The sequence below is a fragment of the Schistocerca piceifrons genome, chromosome 1, assembly GCF_021461385.2.
Source record: "Schistocerca piceifrons isolate TAMUIC-IGC-003096 chromosome 1, iqSchPice1.1, whole genome shotgun sequence".
NCBI classification, from domain to species: domain Eukaryota; kingdom Metazoa; phylum Arthropoda; class Insecta; order Orthoptera; family Acrididae; genus Schistocerca; species Schistocerca piceifrons.
Genome location: NC_060138.1, coordinates 695,113,608 through 695,129,139, shown reverse-complemented (window position 1 = coordinate 695,129,139; position 15,532 = coordinate 695,113,608). Strand labels below are relative to the sequence as shown.

Below are 15,532 nucleotides of genomic sequence, written 5' to 3'. Positions count from 1 at the left end.
CTTAGGGCTATTTATGACAGCGTGGTCAGGTCAGCATGCAACGTGTTCTGTGGCAGATCCTGCACGGGCTTCGAAAGAGTGACCTCGGGAGAGGAATGATTACACAGTGATTACAGATGTGTGTGTTGATTACAAGTCTAATATACTTAATTTTAGATGCCAGGTGATATCTAATCGCGGTATGTTTCGTTCGCAGACTCGTTAAACAAAAAATTTTCATATTTTTCTTTTAAACACTTTACTGCAAAGCGAGATGTGAAAAGGAACACTAGTCACAGATGATCGATAATGTTAAAAATTTACATGCAGAAAATTTCATTATTCGTGCGTCTCATCCTATTTGATATGCGCTTCAACTTAATTAGTAACTCATTTACTTTTGAATCAATTAGAGGCCCTTAACAGTACTTAAAATTATTACTGGAGGCGCCGGGTATCGATCCCGGTACCTCTCACATGCTAAGCGAGCGCTCTACCATCTGAGCTACGCCCCCAGACGCAACAAAAACGCTGGAGAGCGATATCTACCGTGCCGTCAGCCTCTACTTTCACCGCTCCGGTTGGCGGTGACCTGGTCTGACGACAACACGCTGCGCGGCTGAACTAGCGCGCGTGTCACGAACCAGGTGATATTTGTAGTTTGTTCACAAGGAGCGGCACCAAATGTGAAGGGGTCGCGGGGAGCAGAAGAAGCAAGCTCCGCCCACCGACTTCCAGCACGCTGTCATCCGAGGGGTGAAGGGCAGTGGTAGGGGAACAGACCGCGCTAGCACTACCCTCACGCTCACATGTCAGTTCATGCTCCATGCGGCGTTAAGAGCGACACCTGCTGGCCGCTGTGTCGACTGTCAACTGCTACGTATTGCGCGTCTACGAAAGCAAAAACTGAGTCAGAGGCATAGTCGAAACTTACAGGAAACGTGAAATCACACACGGTTGTGTGAATTATGGACCCAGGTGTAACACCTTGCATCCGTTCTATTACACCAGCTGATTAAGTTAAACTTTTTTTGTTGCAGCTTTGATAATGTAATCGATCATAGAAATTCTGTTTCGTTGGTTACCCGCAAACCAGGCCCCATCAGTCTTTTAGACTGCAGGCTGTCATATAATACCAGAGATCCTAACCTACACAACAGACGGTCCTACGCCTGGGGACCCCTCCTGGCAAGAGAAACATTACCAGGAACTCCTGCAATAGATACGGGTATATCTCGGGAGAAGGCCGTGAAAATAAAATGAGAGAGATTCGAACCCACACATAGGCTTACGAGCAATCGTTCTTCCCGCGCACCATACGCACATGGGTCAGGAAAAGGGGAAGTGACAGTGGTCCGGAAAGTACCCTCCGCCACACACCCTAATGTGGCTTATGGAGTGCAGATGTAGGTGTAGTTGTAGATGAGACACTCAAACACAATGACCATTTTAAAGCAATTCAGATAAAGGGGAAGACAGTTTAAAAGCAGCGTCGTAGAGAAAATTTTGAAATGAAATTTACATCTTTGTCCCAGGAGTTCCTGGTGACTTCCCAGGTATTATCTTTGCAAATATTTCGAATTCTTCTCACGCTGATGAATCTTGCACCTGTGGACGTCCCTGCTCGTGTCATCGGCTGGAAGAGCGGGCGGCGCAACTCTTTGTTTTTATACTCCTGCTCGCAACGTTCAGCGGCATTATCAATTATTTTTCTACCTCTACTCCATACGTACTACCCCTTTCCCTTCCCCGTGTTGTGGAAAGAGTATCTGGCGTTGCTCATAAGGGCCACGAACCCCTTGGTCATTGATCAAGAGGCGTATTAATCTGCGATACAGCACAACAATTACTTCGTAATGTCTACACACACAGGGTTCTGTATTAGACAGCTGTTAGCAGCGGCAGGACACAAAACAACAGCAGGACAAAGTCGACCGATTTTTATCGACCTGTCGAGCCAGAACTACGGAGCCCTCGTTCCTTTGTGGACGGACTATAGGTTCCTTGGCAAGCCACAGATGTTGGCATTCTAAATGCACATCTCTTCTGTATTCTACTTTATGCCTTTCGTAATAGTACCGAAGTACGAAAGGTGGATACCATTTAAAAACAGAAAAGTAGAAAGAATGCACGGACGTAGTAGAATGCGCAAAAGGAACTTTCCCAACGTACGTGACACTATGACTAATATACAAGTAAACTGGGGTTTAGAATCATATTCTTTCAACTTTGTGACAGTGTGCACTGTATGGTATTGCCTGACAGATTAACATTGTGTCCCGAAAAGGAGCTGAATTCAGCCCTTGGTCTTTGGCAAGCAACGCTCTTAGCAACTGAGCTATCTAGGCGCAACTCAGTACAAGCCCACCCGCTTTCACTTTTGGAGGCCAGCGATTGTGCACTGCTATGTCAGTGTACGGTGTACAGTCTTAAACTGGCTTTAGAATAAAACGTGAGGAAATGTCAGTAATTCGCGCTCCTCAAGATAAAAATTCTTAGTGCATATGTTGTGTTCTTTTCGCTATACCTTTAACTACATAACTACACTTTAATTACACTTCAGCTAAATAAAGGGATGAACCGTATGAACAACGGAAGCAGGTATGAGACGTTCAGGAGCGAAATGCAGACCCAAGGCACGTAAAAGTCTTGAGATCGTTCTCTCTCAGTTTAGAGGCCATACAACGGTGAATATTGTAATCAACGGCTACTCTACCGGCATTACATGCAAATCAACTATCCGTATCTACAAAAACTGAAACACAGGAATGGTTATATTAAGAAGATCTTAAAAATGTGTAGCATAAGCAATTATGAAGACAACAGAAGAAACTGGTATCACTACAATACAAGCACGCGTACTGATCGACAGACAGTCTTCCAAAATAAAAGCTGTAAAGCAAGAGGGCGCAAAAACGTGGGCAGGTATAGTAAACAATGGCTGCTCTAACAGCAAAGTGTCTATATCTTGATGACCACGCGTTGTTTACTGATTTCAATAACCATTTGTGAACTGGTAAAGAATGAGGACGTAAATTAATAATTAACGGTTTAGTGATATGTGTCACATTGATGTATCCTATAAATCCACACCCATTACTTTTCTAACAAACTTCCCAACTGTACACAAATAGAAGTTTTAACATTTAGAAGAATTCTGCAATGAAGACATTAAAAGAGTTTTGGCATAAAGTTCTTTTCGTTATTACGTATCTACTGAAAAGCGATCCAAGACACTTTTATAAATGAAAAATAATGGGTGTGGATCCTAATGTACGAGGGTAATACTTGACAACGACGTAATAAAAGCTGGCCACGTCCTAGGAGGATTCGTGCACCGTACAAACTTAATTATTTCTATAGACAGTTCACCTAAACCAGGAATCGAGAATCTCTACGACTTTTGCCTTTACTGACATTGATAGTGACAAGATATCGGTCCTGGCAATTTCAAGACTTCCGATAGTGTTCTAATTTTAAGTTTTAAGTCAGATTACTAATGACAAAAGAAATATTTTGTCGTGTGTAATAATCAAAAATTAACAATTTTCTAACTTTTCCTTTATCTGTACTGTGCAACCTTGCTTCTGCCAAATTTCACGATCCTAGGCCACCGGGAAGTACCCTATACGTTTTTACGAGTGAATTTGCGACTATCAAAATATATGACATAAATGGTCGTATCTTTTGACTGCATGAGTTAGGAGCTTAAACTTTGTCCACTGACAAGGAACCGTAAACCTTAGTACGAGAGATGGATTGCAACTTGCTATGTCTACCCGTTCCTGAGAAAAAGGGATTTAACAGTCGGACAGACAGGCAACGAAGTGATTCTATAAGGATTCCGTTTCTACTAGTTGAGGTACGGAGCCCTAAAAATGACTGCATCATCCTCAGACTCTACACTAAGTGTTGATACACTGTGATATATTTCCAAACTGGCCGATGGTGATACGGTATCTTTGAGTACACAACATGATCATCTCTACTTCGCATAGCTGGTAATTTTGACATCAGCTGTTACATGTTAAGGCCGATGGCTCAGTCCTGTCCTCGAGTTCTTCGTGACGTTATCTTTTAACAAGATAACGCAAGACCGCTTGCTGCTTGCATTGTCCTTGCCTACATCGATACAGAGGGATTATCGACCATTGTCCCCTCCAGCACGTTCTCCATGTCTTTCGCCGACTTGGGCTTGAGTCTCCGAAGGACTGGCGCAACACCATTTGCCAGCCACTGTGATAGATGAACTACCGCAGAGTGTTCAACCAGGGTCAAATAAAGTTCCCGTTACACAGATTCCACAAATAAATTCTTGTTGGTTGTCTGGTTGATGTGGGGGAGGGGACCAAACAGCGAGGGAATAGGGAAGGATGGGGAAGGAGGTCGGCCGTTCCCTTTTCCAAGGAACCATCCCGAATAAATTCTAGTTAGTGGATTTACGTCGATTTTCAGAGTTACCTGACTGAATGACAAAAGCATGCCATTGTAATGCTCGTATGGATCTTAACATAAACTTTCAAGTTCATGAACCTCAAACGAAAACAGAGACTGTAAACCTGCTGGTTAATCAAGGAGCACGAACATTCAGTACAGCAATGATGGACCTGAACAGACGATCGTACAGATGTCTGCAAGTGCGGAACAAGAAATGCCCTATCACGCCAATGCTGCTACTTACGCGCACTGTAATTATTCACAGCCAGCAAACCGTAGTGAAAGCCACTGTTGTGCCAATGGCTCTGCAGTAGAGAAGCCGAGAGCGCATTGCTGCTGCCGCAACTCTGGACCCCATTCGTCTCCTAGGATGTGCGCTGATCTCTATCTCCAACATACCCAGCTGGTATGCACAGCTCCACACCCCTTCCGATCTGCTCTCCTATGCGCGAAACCATCGACTCCTCAAATTTTCATTGATTTCTACGTCTTTTTATCATTTCCCACCATACACTGCATGCCAGCCAATAGTGAAAGATGCATACACATTGGCTGAACAACAGCGTGTTTCCATCACACAAAATCCCGCCAAGACAGTGCATCATGCTACCAAACTAATCACATGACAGAACGCCTTCTCAGAAAAGGGCCGGTGCACCTCAGTCACAGTGATGTCATTGACTCATTTAGCAATAGCGCGTTTTGGCACCCGGCACTAATCGCATCAGAGGTCCTCTGAATCTGGAAAGCAGGCCATAAAGCTAGACCGTTATGTCGTGCAAGCTATGTCTTTTTCAGGAAAGCGAGCGATGATTATCTGCAGATAGCTCTCAATAATACACTACTAGTCATTAAAATTGCTACACCACGAAGATGACGTGCTACAGACGCGAAATTTAACCGACATGTAGAAGATGCTAAGGTTGGCGCCGGTGGTGACACCTACAACGTGCTGACATGAGGAAAGTTTCCAACCGATTTCTCATACACAAACAGCAGCTGACCGGCGTTGCCTGGTGAAACGTTGTTGTGATGCCTCGTGTAAGGAGGAGAAATGCGTACCATCACGTTTCCGACTTTGATAAAGGTCGGATTGTAGCCTATCGCGATTGCGGTTTATCGTATCGCGACATTGTTGCTCGCGTTGGTCGAGATCCAATGACTGTTAGCAGAATATGGAATCGGTGGGTTCAGGAGGGTAATACGGAACGCCATGCTGGATCCCAACGGCTTCATATCACTAACAGTCGAGATGACAGGCATCTTATACGCATGACTGTAACGGATCGTGCACCTACGTCTCGATCCCGGAGTCAACAGCTGGGGACGTTTGCAAGACAACAACCATCTGCACGAACAGTTCGACGACGACGCCATACTGGCGTATCACCCGGCGTGATGGTATGGGGTGCCATTGGTTACACGTCTCGGTCACCTCTTGTTCGCATTGAAGGCACTTTGAACAGTGGACGTTACATTTCAGATGTGTTACGACCCGTGGCTCTACCCTTCATTCGATCCCTGCAAAACCATACATTTCAGCAGGATAATGCACGACCGAATGTTGCAGGTCCTGTACGGGCCTTTCTGCATACAGAAAATGTTCGACTGCTGCCCTGGCCAGCACATTCTCCGGATCTCTCACCAATTGAAAACGACTGGTCAATGGTGGCCGAGCAACTGGCTCGTCACAACACGCCAGTCACTACTCTTGATGCACTGTGGTATCGTGTTGAAGCTGCATGGGCAGCTGTACCTGTACACGCCATCCAAACTCTGTTTGACTCAGTGCCCAGGCGTATCAAGGCCGTTATTACGGCCAGAGGTGGTTGTTCTGGGTACTGATTTCTCAGGATCTATGCAAAAAAGTTGCGTGAAAATGTAATCACATGTCAGTTCTAGTATAATATATTTGTCCAATGAATACCCGTTTATCATATGCATTTCTTCTTGGTGTAGCAATTATAATGGCCAGTAGTGTACATGAGCAAGCAACACTGTCCTGCTGATAGCGAGGTGTCCTGGTCACAGTTCGGCCACAGGGCAGGGCCCAAGTTGTTGCAAATACGCAATAGACAGCTACCCCCTGGATCCTGATTTTAAAAATAGACAGCCGCAAGAGGCACTAGGCTGCGCTGATGGAAAAGAATCGCTTCTTTTTGTAGGTTCCTTTGCCCTACCTGTCTCTAATCCAACACGCTGTGCTTTCCCAACCACACAAAAATCATCCAGAGAACAAGTCATTCCAGCACCACGTTTCACGAAAGGAAATGAATACAGAAAGATTGCAGTTTGTCCAGTCACTGTCTTTCGATACATCTAAATAGAAACATTGCCTAAGGAAGTGGCACCGTTAGTTCCCTCCATTTAGATAATCAACCTGGAAGTGAATGAAAAAGGCGTGTGAAAATCCTTGTGGCGTTTCAAACAAAATTTAATTATTTGCTATCCTTTCTGGTGGTGGTATTTTAAGGTCTAGCAGGAATTTTATTAACTAAATACGTGTTAATGTTGAAAAGGGCGTAAATATTTTAAATTTATTATGAATGTTCGTGTATCGATATGTATAATTTATTTCCACTGTTCGAGAGAAGTTTGATTTTTTTTTTTTTTTTGAAAATATTTTATGTTTCAATTACTGAGATCACTGTCCCATTACACAATGATTTTGCTTCCCCGTTACGCGGAGCAACAGTCCCAATTCTCATCTTGAAGACAGCATCAGCAAGAGCTGCTTTCGAAAATGATAATTCAGTTCTGTAGTCATTAAAGCTACAGGAGCTACAGTGCGAATTCTTGTATTAACTAGCGAGCATTTGCATGAGGAACATTACCGTCGGGAATAAAGCGTAGCCGGCCGCGGTGGTCTAGCGGTTCTAGGCGCTCAGTCCGGAGCCGCGCGACTGCTGCGGTCGTAGGTTCGAATCCCGCCTCGGGCATGGATGTGTGTGATGTCCTTAGGTTAGTTAGGTTTAAGTAGTTCTAAGTTCTAGGGGACTGAAGACCATAGATGTTAAGTCCCATAGTGCTCAGAGCCATTTGAACCATTTGAATAAAGCGTAGCAGCCTTGGCCACCGACAGCCACGTTAAGGCAGCAGCTGCAGCTGTGTTCTGCGCCGCGCTGTGTAGGCAGCCCGCAGGGAGGCGGAGCCGCGCTGGCGGCGGGCCAGATGTCCGCGCAATTGGATTGCCCGTAATCGCGTTTGATCCGTTCACTGGAGGCTCTCCTCGCCATTTATTTGCCAGCGGCAATTCCCATTAATACAATTCTCTGAAGCTAAACAAGTGGTCACTGTAATTAAATGAATACTCCCTGCTTTTCGGTAACACACCAACAACTTTCAAACAGCTTCGAAATAATTTTTTTGAATAGTAGTCATAATAAATTGATAATTATAACCGTATGGATCTTGCTTTCACAGGGAAATCTCTCAATAATGGTGCGGGTAATGTGCGAGTTACATACTGAAACCATGTACAACGCATTTTATTTATTAGACAAACCGTGTACATGGGATAGTTGACGTTTTCACTATAGCCTCGAAAAAAAATACAGTGTATTTTTCTTATTTTCTAAAGTACATGTCTCCAATATCGGTACACCAAGGTGCGCAATTTTGTGTACCACGACTGTAGGCATTTACCTGCAAACAAACAAAAAAATAATTCCCTAACGACATTTTTGGGATGATAATTAGAACTTTGTAACTACCCTCTACATCATCTAAAGATTATTCTTCCACTTTTCGACATTCGCTGAGGGAAACGGAAAAAAGATAAGCCATGAGTACGTTTGACCGCATGTTACCAAACTGATACTCCAATATTTCCACGCCTGTGATACAAGTTCTTCAAAATTTCGTCGTTTTGCAGACTCGGTACAAAAAGAAGCTATTCCCACAGACGAGGAATAGTCTGAGTTCATGAAGGGTCTTAGGTGTGTGTGACGTTAACTGAATTTCTGAAGCGAAGATAGCAACGAAACAAGCCCAGAGGACGTACATGGACATCTTACCATCATATTTCGGACTTTGGCAAACATCGTATCATTGGCATGACGGCTATGGAAGCATAAAAATAGTTCAAAAGGCTCTGACCACTATGGAACTTAACTTCTGAGGTCATCAGTCCCCTAGAACTTAGAACTACTTAAACCTAACCTACCTAAGGACATCACACACGTCCGTGCCGGAGGCAGGATTCGAACCTGCGACCGGAGCGTGGAAGCATCATACTGACAGATCGCACAGATCGCCAGATTTGACTGAGTCACTCTGTGGTGTTCAGCGATGAATCTCTCTTCTCATCGTGGTAGTCAGATTGACACACACACACTTCGTAGATGACCTGATACCAGAGCACAGGAACCATTGATTCTTGAGACCAGTGCTTCTCGAAGTTGTGGAATCATGGTGTGGCGAGCTATCGGATATCACAACAGGACTGCTTTGGTAATTGTTGGATGGAGGGTGACTGTTCACTAGTAAGTAGCGAAAGTGGTGAACCCTGTTGTCATATGCTTTATGACCATGGAATAAAATTGCATACTTCAACAGGAAAATGCAAGATGGCATACGATTTCACACCACAAACACCTTGAGGAATGTACGAATAACTTACTGGCCTACACGCCTTTCGCTCCCGATCTGTCACCGATAGAGGAGGTTGGGGATGCAATGGGCCTCCAGCAAGTAATTTTTCACGACCTAATACGGCATTGTTTCAGGCATGGCAAGAGGTTCCTCAAGTTGACATTCGCAAGCTGTGTGCTTGCATGTCACAACGAATACTAGAGTGTATTCGTGCCCGTAGGAGACGCATCTCATATTCATGATGGCTATGAACAACATTTTCGAATGGAATGTATGTTTAATTATTTAATACACGTGACATGATGAGCATCTTCACCAAATTTTAAATTTTGAAAGTATCTGACTGGTGCTTCACGGTCTGACTGGTGCTTCACGGTGTAACACTTCCCACTTGCATCAGTGTAGTCCCGATTTCTTTGCACACGTTTGTCGCATCGCCCAGTAAGTCTTAAAATCTGCTTGCAGTGCAAGTCAGTTCCTCTGTCACGAGACAGTGTCTCATCGTTTTCGACCATCCTGATACAGGTTTTCAGTGATTTCCCTAAACCACTCCACGCAAATGCTGGGATGGTTCCTTTGAAAGAGCACGGCCAACTTCCTTTCCCGTCCTTCCCTATGTAATGTCTCTTGCAGCGGTCTCTCCGCGATATTTTCAGAAATTTTATAAATTATATAACTTAGTACATATCTCGAAATATCTCTTCTTATCTTACCGATTCCTGAACTTCAATATCAATGCAAAGTAGTTTCAAGCCCTATTATTCCTTGGAGCGTCCATTTACTCCATGGAATAGCTTCTCTGCTATCTATGTTTTCTCTTATGAAAAGAATGAAGGAATGCTTGCCGATTAGCCGTGAAAGAAGGAGGATGTATATGTATGTATTGTTGAGCTAGTCGCCATCTTGATGAGATTCTGTGTGAGAAGGAATTTAATACATGAACTAAACTAAAGTAAGTGTGTTCGCGTATTATTTAACTGATTATTATTGACTGTCTGCTTACTACGCTGTGTTGCACAGGATCAGTGGGGAACGTCTGATTTACACTGGACGAACCTGCCGTTTTGTATGCTCAAGATATCCAGTTACTTCAAATAAATAGGCTAACACGGTCTTACCAGCAGATCTCCGGTCTTCCCCATGTGATCACCGAAAGTTAATAATTATTACAAATGTTTTCAGGAGATCGACTGACAATTTTCGTCGCACCGAGACTTCGAAATTGCTTCACTGCCTTATGGAATTTAAGTTAAGCTCAATTTAATCACGATAGAACAGTATTGAATTGTTTGAATGCGATAAGCCTGCTTTGTGAATGAAAATTCCCTTAACATACGCATGTTTTTACTGTCCTGATCAGTGAAGCTAAATCAGACCAGTGTGAGAGAGGTTTTTAAATTTTTTTGAATACCACAAAAAAAAATTAAACCTACTCGGATGAGAGCGATCACCTCGCTGTTTGTTCTCCTCCCCCAAACAACCCAACTCTCACCGCTTTCTGGGTGTCCTCCAGAGTCTCATACCGCTGTCTTCGCAGGAGTTTGGTCACAGAACCGAAGAGATGGTAGTCGGTGAGCGTGAAGTCGGAACTGTAGGGAGAGCGCGTAAGATTTTCGCACCCAAATTTTCCTCGGAAAGGTGTGAGCAGTGTGAGGTTGCACTTCATCTTCTGTGAGCGTTTATCCGTAATTCCATGAGTAAGCTTCCCATGTGTCGTGACCAGCATTTTTGGTCTGTCTGGGTTCAGGAAAACACAAGAGATTGCAATGTTCCGCATCCTACAATACGGTGCTCATAGCTTATCCGTAAGTCCCGTAAGACCGTACTCTCTAGCTTTCTTTTCCAACGGCAAATCCAAATGGTGCGTTTCTTTACTTGGCGTTTTGTTACAGACTCATAGTGACAGAATCAGCTATCATCTCCTATCACAATACTCATTAAAACATTTGAATAGGTGAATAACCGCAACAGTTGCCGCGAGAAAATCTATTGATGTCAATTATTGGTTCACAACTAGTTTCCTGACTTTAAAGTCACATTCTCAGATGCCAAACAATTGACCACGGGATTAACCTGGCTACCTACACACAGTAGTACAAGCTTATATGCCAAGTAGCTCTGCAGATGATGAAGAAATTGATGAAATGTATGATGAGATAAAAGAAATTATTCAGGTAGTGAAGGGAGACGAAAATTTAGTAGTGATGGGTGACTGGAATTCGAGAGTAGGAAAAGGAAGAGAAGGAAACATAGTGGGTGAATATGGATTGGGGGACAGAAATTAAAGAGGAAGCCGTCTGGTAGAATTTTGCACAGAGCATAACTTAATCATAGCTAACACTTGGTTCAAGAATCATAAAAGAAGGCTGCATACATGGAAGAATCCTGGAGATACTAGAAGGTATCAGATAGATTATATAATGGTAAGACAGAGATTTAGGAACCAGGTTTTAAATTGTAAGACATTTCCAGGGGCAGATGTGGATTCTGTCCACAATCTATTGGTTATGAACTGTAGATTAAAACTGAAGAAACTGCAAAAAGGTGGGAATTTAAGGAGATGGGACCTGCATAAACTGACTAAACCAGAGGTTGTACAGAGTTTCAGGGAGAGCATAAGGGAACAATTGACAGGAATGGGGGAAAGAAATACAGTAGAAGAAGAATGGGTAGCTTTGAGGGATGAAATAGTGAAGGTAGCAGAGGATCAAGTAGGTAAAAAGACGAGGGCTAGTAGAAACCCTTGGGTAACAGAAGAAATATTGAATTTAATTGATGAAAGGAGAAAATATAAAAATGCAGTAAATGAAGCAGGCAAAAGGGAATACAAACGTCTCAAAAATGAGATCGACAGGAAGTGCAAAATGGCTAAGCAGGGATGGCTAGAGGACAAATGTAAGGATGTAGAGGCTTATCTCACTAGGGGTAAGCTAGATACTGCCTACAGGAAAATTAAAGAGACCTTTGGAGAAAAGAGAACCACTTGTATGAATATCAAGAGCTCAGACGGAAACCCAGTTCTAAGCAAAGAAGGGAAAGCAAAAAGGTGGAAGGAGTATATAGAGGGTCTATACAAGAGCGATGTACTTGAGGACAATATTATGGAAATGGAAGAGGATGTGGATGAAGATGAAATGGGAGATACGATACTGCGTGAAGAGTTTGACAGAGCACTGAAAGACCTGAGTCGAAACAAGGCCCCGGGAGTAGACAACATTCCATTGGAACTACTGACGGGCTTGGGAGAGCCAGTCCTGACAAAACTCTACCATCTGGTGAGCAAGACGTAAGAGGCAGGCGAAATACCCTCAGACTTCAAGAAGAATATAATAATCCCAATCCCAAAGAAAGCAGGTGTTGACAGATGTGAAAATTACCCAACTATCAGTTTAATAAGTCACGGCTGCAAAGTACTAACGCGAATTCTTTACAGACGAATGGAAAAACTGGTAGAAGCCGACCTCGGCGAAGATCAGTTTGGATTCCGCAGAAATGTTGGAACACGTGAGGCAATACTGACCCTACGACTTATCTTAGAAAAAGGATTAAGGAAAGGCAAACCTACATTTCTAGCATTTGTGGACTTAGAGAAAGCTTTTGACAATGTTGACTGGAATACACTCTTTCAAATTTTAAAGGTGGCAGGGGTAAAATACAGGGAGCGAAAGGCTATTTACAATTTGTACAGAAACCAGATGGCAGTTATAAGAGTCGAGGGGCATGAAAGGGAAGCAGCGGTTGGGAAGGGAGTGAGACAGGGTTGTAGCCCGTCCCCGATGTTATTCAATCTGTATATTGAACAAGCAGTAAAGGAAACAAAAGAAAAATTCGGAGTAGCTATTAAAGTCCATGGAGAAGAAATAAAAACGTTGAGGTTCGCCGATGACATTGTAATTCTGTCAGAGACAGCAAAGGACTTGGAAGAGCAGTTGAACGGAATGGACAGTGTCTTGAAATGAGGATATAAGATGAACATCAACAAAAGCAAAACGAGGATAATGGAATGTATTCGAATAAGTCGGGTGATGCTGAGGGTATTAGATTAAGAAATGAGACACTTAAAGTAGTAAAGGAGTTTTGCTATTTGGGGAGCAAAATAACTGATGATGGTCGAAGTAGAGAGGATATAAAATGTAGACTGGCAATGGCAAAGAAAGCGTTTCTGAAGAAGAGAAATTTGTTAACATTGAGTATAGATTTAAGTGTCAGGAAGTCGTTTCTGAAAGTATTTGTATGGAGTGTAGCCACGTATGGAAGTGAAACATGGACGATAAATAGTTTGGACAAGAAGAGAATAGAAGCTTTCGACATGTGGTGCTACAGAAGAATGCTGAAGATTAGATGGATAGATCACATAACTAATGAGGAGGTATTGAATAGGATTGGGGAGAAGAGGAGTTTGTGGCACAACTTGACAAGAAGGGACCGGTTGGTAGGGCATGTTTTGAGGCATCAAGGGATCACAAATTTAGCATTGGAGGGCAGCGTGGAGGGTAAAAATCGTAGAGGGAGACCAAGAGATGAATACACTAAGCAGATTCAGAAGGATGTAGGTTGCAGTAAGTACTGCGAGATGAAGAAGCTTGCACAGGGTAGAGTGGCATGGAGAGCTGCATCAAACCAGTCTCAGGACTGAAGACAACAACAACAACAACAACAACCTACACACCTCTTACCGAAATAAATGTGGGCAGTAATCTTAAGCAGTCGCTTCTTTAAATTCGGAAGTCGGTAAAAGACCCTTTAGTCACGCTAGGCAAACATACATTTCACTTTGTGAGTGAGGTTGCTACAGCTGTAGGGATCCATTTGAAAAAATAAATAATCGCGGTTATGCCGAAGTCTGAGATGATTTACAGCGGCAATTTTTTCTCTTTAACAAGGTATTCGACGATAGTCTGCTTTCGAACAGTAACAGCAACGGCACGAGGTGCAAATGACAATGATGAATGTAGTGTGACGGCACTGAAAGTATGAATTAAGAAACGCCCTCGGTCACAAATTTTCATGTTTTGTTAAATACACAATGCATTTCGATACCTGTGGGTCCATCATCAGGTGTAAATCGTCTTAACACATGATTTATTTTTGCTCTTGAATGAGGTGAAATACATGTTCCTGTCATTAAAAGGTTTGAGGTGAGGTTATGAATTTCATAAGTCAAATGCGGAAAATACGTGCGAAACAGTGGAAAAATAGACAGTGTAAACTTGTCACGCAATCCAAGAAAACCCTTCGTAATTTTTTAAAATCATCATACTTTGGTTTCTCTATCCTGTTCATGCATACCTCATCAATCGAGTGGCACAAGATCTGCGAAGTGTTTACAAAAATATGTATACGAATGTGCCTCTTGAGCGAAGTGATATGCAAAAACAGGATGGAGAAACCAGTGTATGATGGTGTTAAAAAGTTAAAAATGTTTTTCTTGGATTGTGTGGTAAGTTTACACTGTTTATTTTTCGACTGTCTCGCACATATTTTCCGCATTTGACTTCCGAAATTGATAACCTAACATCAAACCTTTTCATGACAGGAACAAGCTTTTCACCTCATTCACGAGCAAAAATATGAGGGTTATCCAGAAAGTAAGTTCCGATCGGTGGAAACCATTGGGAAAATCCGGTAAAGCTTTGCACATATGTGTTGGGCAGTGTGTCTAGTATGTCCGTCGATCGTGTCGCGTCGCTCTTTTCAGTTTTGAGTGAACAGTGAGCACGTAAAGATGCGTAGGGAATAGCGTCTCCGGCCAAGTATGGGGGCCTGGTTAGAGATTTCGCCTGTCTCATGCAGCCCACATAACACAACTGTCGAGCAGTTCCTTCTTCATGCCAATTCTTGGCCGCACACTGCAGGGGGAATATGGACGCTCCTGCAGCTTGAAAGGTGGCTACACTGAGCCACTGCGCCAGAGATTGCGCCGAAGAGTATCGTCATAGTCTCTTCGCGAAACTTCAACAAAAGCTCGTACCGAGCTTTTTTTTTTTTTAACTGGATAAAACATGGAACAAGCACTCCTAACTACAACATCTCGACAAGCCTTGCCCAATCTCTGGCGCAGTGGCTCAGTGTAGCCACCTTTCAAGCTTTTCCGATGAGAAGTGTTTGATCACCCACAATACAGTCCGTAACTGACTCCCCCTGATTCTCATCTCTGCTTACAAGAACTGCTAGCTATGAAGACAAATTTTTTCCACAGACAACGAGCTGCAGACCAATGCAGATAACTGGCCGAAAGCACAGGCGGCTGCTTTCTGTGATGAGGATATTGGGAAGTTGATGCCACACTACGACAACATTCGAAGTTGGAGCGACGACTGTGTAGAGACGTAGGTGGAAGGTGTACCTAACTGTTGCAAATAAAACGTTTCTGGTTTTCACTTTGTTATCCATTTCGCGGCCGATTGGAACTTACTTTCTGGACAACCCTTGTAATTCATGTATTAAGACGATTACACCTTATGATGAACCCACAGGATCCGAAATACTTCGTGTATTTAATAAAACACGAAAAAGTGTGACT

The 15,532-nt window shown here is 43.2% G+C and overlaps 1 non-coding gene across 1 annotated transcript; it reads right to left on the bottom strand.

Annotated features, from left to right (window-relative positions):
- Positions 1-421: 421 nt before the first annotated feature.
- On the bottom strand, positions 422-494 carry Trnaa-agc. The gene has a single exon. It is a non-coding gene; the product is annotated as a tRNA-Ala (tRNA).
- Between the last annotated feature and the right edge of the window lie 15,038 nt (positions 495-15,532).